At 36.8% G+C, this 10,302-nt stretch overlaps 1 long non-coding RNA gene across 1 annotated transcript; it reads left to right on the top strand.

Moving 5' to 3' along the window:
- The first annotated feature begins 2,301 nt into the window (after window positions 1–2,301).
- Window positions 2,302–9,812, top strand: LOC121469676 (uncharacterized). The gene is made up of 2 exons (XR_005979798.2): window positions 2,302–4,605; window positions 7,833–9,812. It is a non-coding gene; the product is annotated as an uncharacterized lncRNA (long non-coding RNA).
- The last annotated feature ends 490 nt before the right edge of the window (window positions 9,813–10,302 follow it).

The raw sequence follows: 10,302 nt of genomic DNA, 5'->3' as shown, positions 1-10,302 counted from the left end.
CTTTGATGAGGCACTATTACTTTCATTTGATTTTAGTTAGCTGGCATTTTTTTTTATCAGTTCCATTTAACATCAAAGAAAATACTAAACAGGCTACCAGGAATCATTCTGAACTTTCAATAATAATTGCAAAAAAAATCTAGTAATCCCAGAAATAAGCTAGGACTTCACTTTACTAGTGCTAATACTTCTTTACCTTTAATGCAAATAAAGCATCTGAGCTTTTTAATCTAGAATTTTGATATTTAACATTGTTATCACCCAAGAAATAAACAATTGTTTAAGGAAATGGGTGAGAGTGGTTCTCAGTGCTACAGTGCTGAGTCAGTCATGCAGAACTAATTTCCTGGCTGTCTCTGAATGCACATAAAGCTGCTCTGTAGATGCTGCTGACAATGAACTAGTGACTGGAAAAAGGAATCTTAAACACAGTCACATCTCTTGACTGTTAAAATCCTTTACACAAAGCATGCTGATCTAATGTACTGTAGTGAGCAGTATCCTTTTCTCTCCCTGCTTGTTAGTAAAAGAAGTTTTAATACCTGAAGCTGTTGCTAAGTAACCAACTGCTTCCAAAATACATCTTTCTTGATAATAAAACTGGTTTGTTTTTCTGCTAATTAATATAGCTACATTGGAATTTCAACACTGGTATTGCGTAATGGGAAAAATACCGTAACAATAGAAGATTGTTATGCATAACTGAGGATGCCTCATTCATGTGGGGAACATATTACAGGTCACTTAATCAGAAAATCTGTATTTGAATACAACTTCCTAGCAGTTTAGAAGCAAAATGCAAATAGAAGTAAGATGCCTGTGTGAAAAGAGGCTTCCCCATTTCTTTAACTACATGATATGGTGCAGAAAAAAAGAACTGATGCCTGTCCATAATACATGATATCTAGAGCAGGCTCACAAATAGTTTTGCTTTCATAAATAAAATGAATTTGTTTGAATGGCATTTCAATACAAAGATGCTCAGAACCAAAAAGTCCAGAAACTATCACCAAAATAAAAAATATAAATGCATTTCTGTACATAGATTAACTAGGACTGCAAGAAAACAGAAGATGCCCACAAGTAGCAATAGTGCTTCTAGCTTAATGTCGATTGCAGTGTTATTCTTGAAATAAACTTAATGGCTGCAAGAAGAAGAAGGTGGGAGGAAAATGCACTCAGATCCAAGTTTACAGTGTAACAGCCCACACAGGGATGTAAATGAAGATTTGGACACAGGATTTGCTCAGCGAAGCAGAAGGTTTTACTGCCCTCTAGTAAAATGCAGTTACGAAACTGTCTTAAAATGTATGCATGCTGAGTAAACCATTTCAGTTATTGTTACTGAAAATGTGATTAGTCTTGGATTGTCATCTCATTGTTTCCATAGTCAAAGAATAAAACATTTATGTTCAATCTAGAATGAAGTATTTTTGAATTAAGGAAAATAGCAATAATGAAGCACAAAAGCAAGGTCTCTGTGGCTGCATCTGCATGAACAAATCTCATGCCAAATTTTCAGCAGTGTTATTAAGAAAAGACTAAGTGGTAGCACAGCGCAAAAATTCCTGAGTCCTAACTACAGGGGAACTTACCCTGTTGTTACAATTGTATCAGCACTGAATGAGCAGCTCAAGAGTGAGCATGATTTGTGTCCTTTAATTTCTGCCAACAGCAACTCTGAGAATTAAATGGCAGCATAACTCTTTACCTAGTGCTATAGAGAACTGGAGGGTAAGTTGCAGGGAAGCTGTAGATATTTAATGACCTGACACACAGGAAAAAAAGAAATGAAATCATAGTGTTGTTGCCATACACATAGCTGTCCCATGCAGTGCTGTACTGACGGATTATTCCTAACAAGGATGGCACGAAAGGATATGTAAGGCTGTCACGGAAAACATCTGACACTGATGGTGATTGTTGTAACTGTGTATACTGTGACTTATTACACAGTGCAGGCTCTGCCTCTCAAACAGCAGCAGGAGAAGTACTTGGGAAAGGGCAAGTGCTAACTGCTGTCTCACAAAGTACCTAGTGCATTTTTCCAAGCATTTTTCTTTCTTTCTTTCTTTCTTTCTTTCTTTCTTTCTTTCTTGCTCCATTTTCCTCCCCTCAAATGTAAAATATAAAACTGGCAGGTTTTTCAGGAGCCACATAGGCCTTCTGTGAAAATTATATTTTCAATTTTCAACATCAGTAACAAAAAGTACAAATATTCTGTCAATCCTACCACTGAGTTTTTACAAAGGAATATTCATTCTCCATATATTCTTGTTTATATAGCTTCATAAATATTCAAATACCTGGGGAAAATAGGCTAGAAATGGGAATGTTGTTTTAAAGTAAATATAAATTAAAATAAACAGTAAGGAACAGAAAGAGTTTATACTCATTCATAGGAAAGATCCGAGTAGTGAGTAATGTAATTTACTTCTGCTACCTCTTGCCTCCCTCTGCCAAGGACAGAGAATGCCAGGGGCATTATCTTGTGCACGGACCACTAAAGAGGAGGAACGTTCCACCCTGTGATGCTGCCTTTGCATACTCTCTCAAAGCCAATGCATAACTTGAATCTAGAAACTCAGTCCTATCTTGTACATTGGTGGTGGTCTGGGATCAGAGAACTTCAGCTGGTTTCCTGACCTTTTCTCTTGAGATCTGCTGAGAAATGGGTGTGAAATCAAGCTCTCAAGTGCTCCAATACTTTGTGCTATGCAGGAACAGATGCAGAAAAACACAGTTTTCAGCATTTTTTGTGAAGGCTGTTAGGTAATTTTCCAATCCAAATTCATGCATTCCTACTAAAAGAGGTCTGGAAGGGGCTGTGGGAGACAAACTAATGCAACCTTCATAAAAAAGGAGAATGATTTGTATCTCAGTCATTGTTGACAAATGCTGACACTAACTAGCCTGTCCTTGAAAATCTCAAATAGCAGCTACTCCAGATACTCCAAGGTCTTTTCTGTCTTCATTAGGTAAGATCCCTGATGAATCTTTACTTTTAACTGCTCTCCTGTTTGTGAGCTACTTGCCTCTTTATCTCATTGACTGAGTCCTGCTCCCTTAAAGGCTGTTTTACATTTAACTCTCCGAAAGATTTATGCTCTAAAAGAATACGGGGGAAAATATATTGTTTGAGCTCCCTGGAATACTAAGCTTAATTTTTAAACACTGTAGTTTAATTTAAGATATATTTTTACCATTTCACTTAAACTTTCTTAAATAAGAGAACATAGTCCATTGGTTTTCATTTTAAAATTACTAATGTAGTATGTATATGCATTATGCATGGGACAGGTATTATGTTATGATCATTTGTCCTTCCATTGTACATTCGTAGCATTATTTATTAACCTTTAGTTGGTTTGTTGTTCTAGTACTGTGAGCATATTTGGAGGTTTGAGCTATGTGAGGAGTTGATCAGATTTATTTCTGTTGAGCTTTGTACAATTAGTAGGCCATGTTAGTGCTGTTTCATGTGTATGAAAGAAACTTACTCTTGTATTAGGCACTTAGATAAAAATACCTTCCATGATTTGTGAGTGCATGTTAGACAGCTCTATAATCTTATATTTCACCTAAATTCTGAAAGGACCAAATGTGCAATGGTGAAAAATAAACACTTCAGAGAGCCCTCTAGGTAGGTAACACACCAACAGCTGTCACTATAGTCTCCTTTCATATTTCTGTTAATAGCAGCAAAATATTTTCTTCATAGCTCCATTCCAAAATATTGCCTGTATGTCTATGTGTAGCATGCAGTAAAGAAAGAAGTTGTATGCTTTTAGCTGAAAGAAGGATAGGTATAGGCATCTTAAGTGAAAAAGTCTCAATTTGTTTTAATTTAAAGTCAGGATCCGAATAATGCGTTGATAAAATGTACTGATGAGGCTTGGATGTCTTTATTTATTTGTATTATTTTTGGAAGTCACCATCACTTCTGTATGTGCTTCCTAACCTAATCTGTATTTCTATCCCTTTTCCCCAAAACCCAAATTCTGTAAGTAGAATAAATAAATAATTTTTTAAAAATTGGAAGAGAGTTCTAAGAATGTCCAGAAATATTTTAAATTACATTGTGACCACAATGTGGCCCATGTATTTCTTGTCTCTGGATATCTCAGAGTTTCTAAGTTCTCAACAAATCAAATTGTGTGACAAGGTCGTAACTAGAATGAATGCAAAATAGGATTCTATGAACATGTTAAAATTTTCCTATCATGAATCATATGAAATTACAGCCTTTGTAATTTTTTTAGGAAAATAAAAGTGCAAGGAGCTTGCCTCTTGTTTGATGCATAAATCACAGTTTCCTCCTGTCCATTCAGCCTTTGATTCACAATCTTGTCCTCCTAAGGCATCTTCTGTGTGAACATTTGATGAGGAAGACCCTGGAGCGTAAATGGCGAAGTGCATACTCACATCTCTGCTATGCCTGATTTAGACCAGAACAGGGATTTTCAGCCTTTGCTCTGCAGACCCCTGTGGTTTTCAGAAAAAAAAAAACCCAGCAAATATAATGCCAACTTCCCATATGCTGCAGAAGTCTACAGACGTGACATTTCTGAAAGGATCCACATCTCCTCTGGGAAATTTATGCAGGTAAACAAACTGAAAATGACTGAAAAACTCTGGACTTGAAATTTGGGTTAGTCACTCTCAATGGTTACTTAGTTCTCATGCTGTTTGGAAGCTCATGTGTTTTGTTGGATGAAATTGTTTCGCTTCTTAGAAGGGATTATGTATCCACTGAATGGGTGAGGCAAAGAGTGTCTTTGAAGTCTCTGTGAAATAAAGGTATGGAACTATTTAGACAAAGTTGAACAGCTTGAGCAGATGCTTATCTAGACCTTAGAGACTCTTGTATTCTTTTTATTTCTTTTGCCTTCTTTTTTTTTTTAATCTATGCTCTACAATAATAAAAGGATTCTTCTACAAGACAAGAGAATGATGAAAATTAAATCACTTCCAAGAAAATGGTGAATTAGGCCTTCTGTATATTTATGAATCCTGAAAAATGCTTGGATGAAATCAGCATCACCAATTCACTCCTGTTGTTCTCCCTCATACTGTGAGTCTTTCCGAATCAGTAGCAAAAATAGGAATGATTGAATCAGTGAAGCTGTGAACATTACAAGATGCACACTCCAACAAACATAAAATGCGTGAGTGCCTGGTGAGCATTAGGAAATCTGTCACTATGAACAATTGAAGATGACAAGTTTAAATAGACCGAGGAATTCCAGTGTTAACTTACTTTCAACAAAATATTTTCAAAATTGTCCTGATCACTTTTTTTTTAAACTGAAGATTAGCTGTGTGAAAATAAGTTCATTTAAATTTTTAATGTAAATGAAAAAAAAGAAAAGATCTTGGAAAACCATTAAAAATGGACACAAGAGCAATTGTGCACTGATCACCTTCCCTTTTTTTGCTAGAACTTTCAAGAACACCTTTCCATACTCTTAGTCTGGAGCCTCTCCAATATTACAGCCTCTCATGGGGTACTGATGGTACCTCAGCTAAAAAGTCCTCAGTTTTCTGTTGTTTTCTTGAAAAGAATGCTCTATATTTGAATTGTCTACTGTTTTCATAAATAACTTGTGAGAGTCCTATGTGAGACTGATTCTATACTGAAAGGGTTCAAGCCTGGCAGAAGCACCTTATCAGGCAGCTTCGGGAGCATCTACCATGATGGCTTTCACAGCAAAATGGCAAGCACAGGGAGTGACCATTAAAATCATTACAAACAGTTTGCCTCCGCAGTATTTTATTCTAGAGTTATTTTAGCTGGTTAAATTCTACAGATAAGAAGATGGGAAATGATAATTAGGGCTAAGGAGAATGGGACTGTCTTGAGATAGTTAATACCCCTCTCAGTAGGCAGATAGATTGTCTGAAAGAGGAACAAAAATTGCATTTTTTGAAAGCAACTCTAAATTTCAGAGGACCAGGGAAATTGTTTTCTGTTGTATTGTGTCTCATATACCTCATATAAGATATTTAAATATGAGTACCCCTTTAGCACATAACCTCTGCTCATTTAGCTATCTAAATAGTTTTGTTGATTTTAGTCTTTAACCTAAATGGTAAAAGCAGTATACCAAGGAAATTTTTATAGTGTCTGTGGTCATAATAAGGGTAAAATGTCAGAAAGTAGGTTTCTGTCTTTTGTACAGTTAGTATATTCTAGTATAAACACTTTGCAAATGACCTGTGCACTTTCATATTTCAACTTTCTTACTTATACTGCATGTTAGATAGAAGTGCTAACTTTAAAATTAGTCATCCTAATGTGCAAAGTGCTGCAAAAAGATGGATGTTTTGAACATAACAGGCTTTACAGTAAACTCCAGCACAGATTAGATGAATTGTGGAATTATGTCTAATACTCTTAAGGGGTTTTAGTGATCAAACACACAGTAGATCCATGCTGACATTAGGTTCTAGCATGTCTAAAAAACACATAGTAGACATCCAGCATCCTACAGACCTGCAGTCCCACTGGTTTATGTTTAAACTTTTACAGTGCAAAAATATTGACTGAAAAAGCCCATTTTTTTATAGTAAACAGAAACTCCAGTGGTGTTTCAGAGCGGTCCTGTCCCTGTGTATTTCACAGACTATATGCTCTATGTATCTACTGCAATACTGTGTGGCCCTCTTAAACTGTAAGTAGACTCATATTTGCAAATTATACCTATGTGCTAAAAATATTTTTGCCTTACCATTAGACATTGACGTGAAGTCTGTTACGATAACATATGAAGGTCTATACATTTGCAATATACTATTTTCTGAAAGACTTAAATTAATTTAAGGACCACTGATTTGCTAGTGTTCACTTACCACTGAAGAAAGCTTTTCCCCATCCACAGTATGGATTTAATCTCAGTAATTTTATTCTCCTAGACTATTTCATAAGATAAGGAGAGATATATGGAGCACATGGCATCTCAGACAGATTAACTCCTGCCTGGAATCTCCTGTCTCTGTCCAGGACTAGACTAGTCAGCTGAAGTTAAGTGAGATTAATCCTGTCTGCAGTATGACAGCTACAGCACAGCTTTAGATCCCTCAAGATGGGAAATGTTCCTCATGCTTGCAGAGGAATCTGAGAACTTCCTGTCAGAAGTCACAGTGAATAGTTCAGTATGGTTAACTACAGTGACTAATGAAAAAGCTGGCAAGTTTGAGTTGTAAACAGATCAATTTTAAGCAATATCTAGATGTGAGTGTTCACTGCAAAGGATGATATTAAATGACCATTTTTACTAGTAGTCAGGCTGCATGAAAAAATAACACTGTCTGGTATTGCCATCAATGAATATGTGCATTTTAGACATTTCTAAAGTTTTGTGTGTGTTTTTTTTTTTTTCTTTTTTTTTCATTCTACTGCCTTACTATATAAGGTGAAACAAACTGAAAAAACAAATTAGATCTGTGTGGCAAAGTTTTGGTAGCTGGCAGCTGTGTGAGCAGCCTTTGTGAGGAGATATCAGGAGCTGCCCTTATGTCAGAGAGGGATCCAGCTGGCTCCAAGACAGACCCAGTGCTGGAATCCTGGATGCGGAGAATTTTAAACTTTCTGTGCTTAAATGCACAGAACCACAAGAGAACACTGCATTTGACCTGAGGTCGTGGAACAGGCTTTTAAAATTTATTAATAGCACTGGGATTACAGGTGTGTAGTTGGTTAGAAGTCTGTAATATCACAGGATGTAAAACTTGGAGTTTGGGATTTTCGAATATAGAAATAAATATGAAGCAAGATGGAGGTTTTAGGGTGGAGGAAAATTGTTCTTCACCTTCTTCCTTTTTCTTTACAGGTTTGGGTGATGTTTTAAGATTGGACAGAAAAGTACGCATTGTGGAATTCGGGGGATCAGTTATAGGGTTAAAAGGGAAAATAATCTAGGTGTCCTTTCTTAATTGGATTGTTTAGTTTTAAAAGACCTTGTAACAAGAGTTAGTTACCCATTTTGTGCCTTGCTAATGAAAAAGCTGCCAAACTCACAGCAGTGAGATTGTAACATAGGTAAGAAATAATAAAAACCTGAGTCCAAACATGAAACACCATCTCAAGTGCCTTCAGTCTGGACCTCTAGAAACTGACAACCCACCACTAAGTAAAACTGAGCCCATCCGAAACAGTGGGAACACCTCTGTGGTAGCATATTTAAGAAAGAGAAAATCCCATCAGAAGCTGGGATAGAGAAGTGAGAATATGTAAGAGAAACAGCTCTGTAGGCCTCAAGGTCATTGCAGAAAGAGGGGGTGGAGGTAGTCCAGGCATACAACCAGAGATTCTCCTACAATCTGCAGAGAGTGTATAGTGACATTCCTTGCATCCCATGGATATCCACAATGGAGCAAATAGGCACCTTCTGCCTTTAGACAACCCCACATCAGTGCAGGTGAAGAGCCCTTAAAAGCAGCTGTGAGTCATGAAGGGCCTGTGCTTGACCTCCTGACATGAACTGCAGCCCGTGGGGAGGACACTATACAGGAGCAAGTTTGCTCTCAGACCTGTGACTGAGGACAGCACTCCACAGCAGGACCCCAGTGGACCAGTCAGCCTGTGGGAAGGACTAATACTGGAGAAGTTAATGTATGACTGTCTCTAATGGGTAAGCCCTTATGATGGAGCAAGGGAAGAGTATGAGGAGGAAGGAATCGCATAGAAGGAGTGTTATGAACTGGCTGTAATTGACCTTTTTCCCCATCCTACTGCACCACATGAGGTGCAGGAGTTAAAAGAGTTGGGATTGAAGCTGAGCCTGGGAAGAATGGAAAGGTGGGGGGAATATGTTTGGGTTTTTTTTAATTTGTTCTTATTTATTATTATTTTATTCTGCTTGGAAATAAATTCAATTTATTTTCCCAAGTCTAGTCTGTTTTCCCCAACTTTTTTACAATTGGTAAGTGATCTTCCTTATTTCCGTCCCGTGTTCTTCATTGTCCCTCTGTCCTGTTAAGGAGGAAAAGTGATAGAGTAGCTTGGTGGGTGCCTGGCAACTAACCAAGGTCAACCCACAACAAAATATTAAAGAATTTTTTTTTCTGAACCTGAGACTGTGGAAAATAGATGTCAGAAAGGAGACAGAAAAGTAACTTATGGTGGATGAGAACAAAGTCCCCAAAACACTGATGCTTCATCTATGCACTAGGTTATGCAATGCAATTAGATACATGATTAACCATGGTTCAGTTACCAATCTGAATCTGTCCTGATGAAACAAGATTTAAAATTGCATGAAAATGCCCATGTGATGTAAGAGTTTAACTAAGATGAAAAGATGAGAATCCAGTGGAACTTGATGGGACAGATGAATTTCAGACTAATGTAAAAACAGCCCCTAAACGGTAGAGGATATGAAAGCCTTTTTTTTTTTTTTTTTTTTTTTTTAATAAATATCACAATAGATTGTTTAGTCAAAAATAACTGTGTTTGTATCTATATTTTTTTGCATTTTTCAACTTCTCATATTTTATTACTTCTGTATTCACCTGCGGGACTCCTGAATCACTCGGTCTATGTGAGCCATGGTAGACATGACTGTAGCATTTGAATAAAGAAATTGAAACATCTGAATTAAACTTCCCCTTGCAGAAACACTTGTAAGTTACTGAAGTGATCTGTTTCCCCTGTGAACTGATGCATAAGGGATTTTAAACATGTGCCACTGAAGTGCATTTTAAAGGCTGTTTTTTTAAAAACCTTTTGTACAATGCTGAAATGTATTTAACTTTCTCTTAATACTGCTTGGTTGGGCACTTGCCAAAATAAATTTATTATGCAGCATGTATTATCTGGTTTACCAGTTTGGAATTTTGTCTATGTCTGCATCCTCAGTATTAATAAAACAGAATTTTCTAGGAAAAAAAGTTAAATTCTAAAGGCAATTTCATGGCTTTGATCTTTGTGCACCAATCCCAGTAACAGAGAGAATAACCACAATGAGAAATGAGGGTATGCTCCAACAACAACTTCATACTTTGAAACAAAATGAGAAAAAGGATTTTGAGGAAATGAAGTAAAATAGGTTGATCTCCAGAATATACAATGAATGCAATATCTTACATTACAGGTAATATATCACCTGAGCTTATTTTTGCCTGTGCCAGGAATTGCTCACTTGCAGACCTTACGGATCTGCATCACCCAGTAACAGGAAGCATATGATTTCCTTTGGAGACAGGCAGGGGAGCTCTTCACACTGACATAATGGAAGTAGACACTTTAGGAATACTTCAGAAAAAACAATGAGATGGATTCTAGAATTCCTCAGAATATGT

The sequence above is a fragment of the Taeniopygia guttata genome, chromosome 3 (assembly GCF_048771995.1).
Source record: "Taeniopygia guttata chromosome 3, bTaeGut7.mat, whole genome shotgun sequence".
Taxonomy (NCBI): Eukaryota; Metazoa; Chordata; class Aves; order Passeriformes; family Estrildidae; genus Taeniopygia; species Taeniopygia guttata.
The sequence above is the reverse complement of the archived record's forward strand: the minus strand, read 5'-3'. Positions and strand labels throughout refer to the sequence as shown.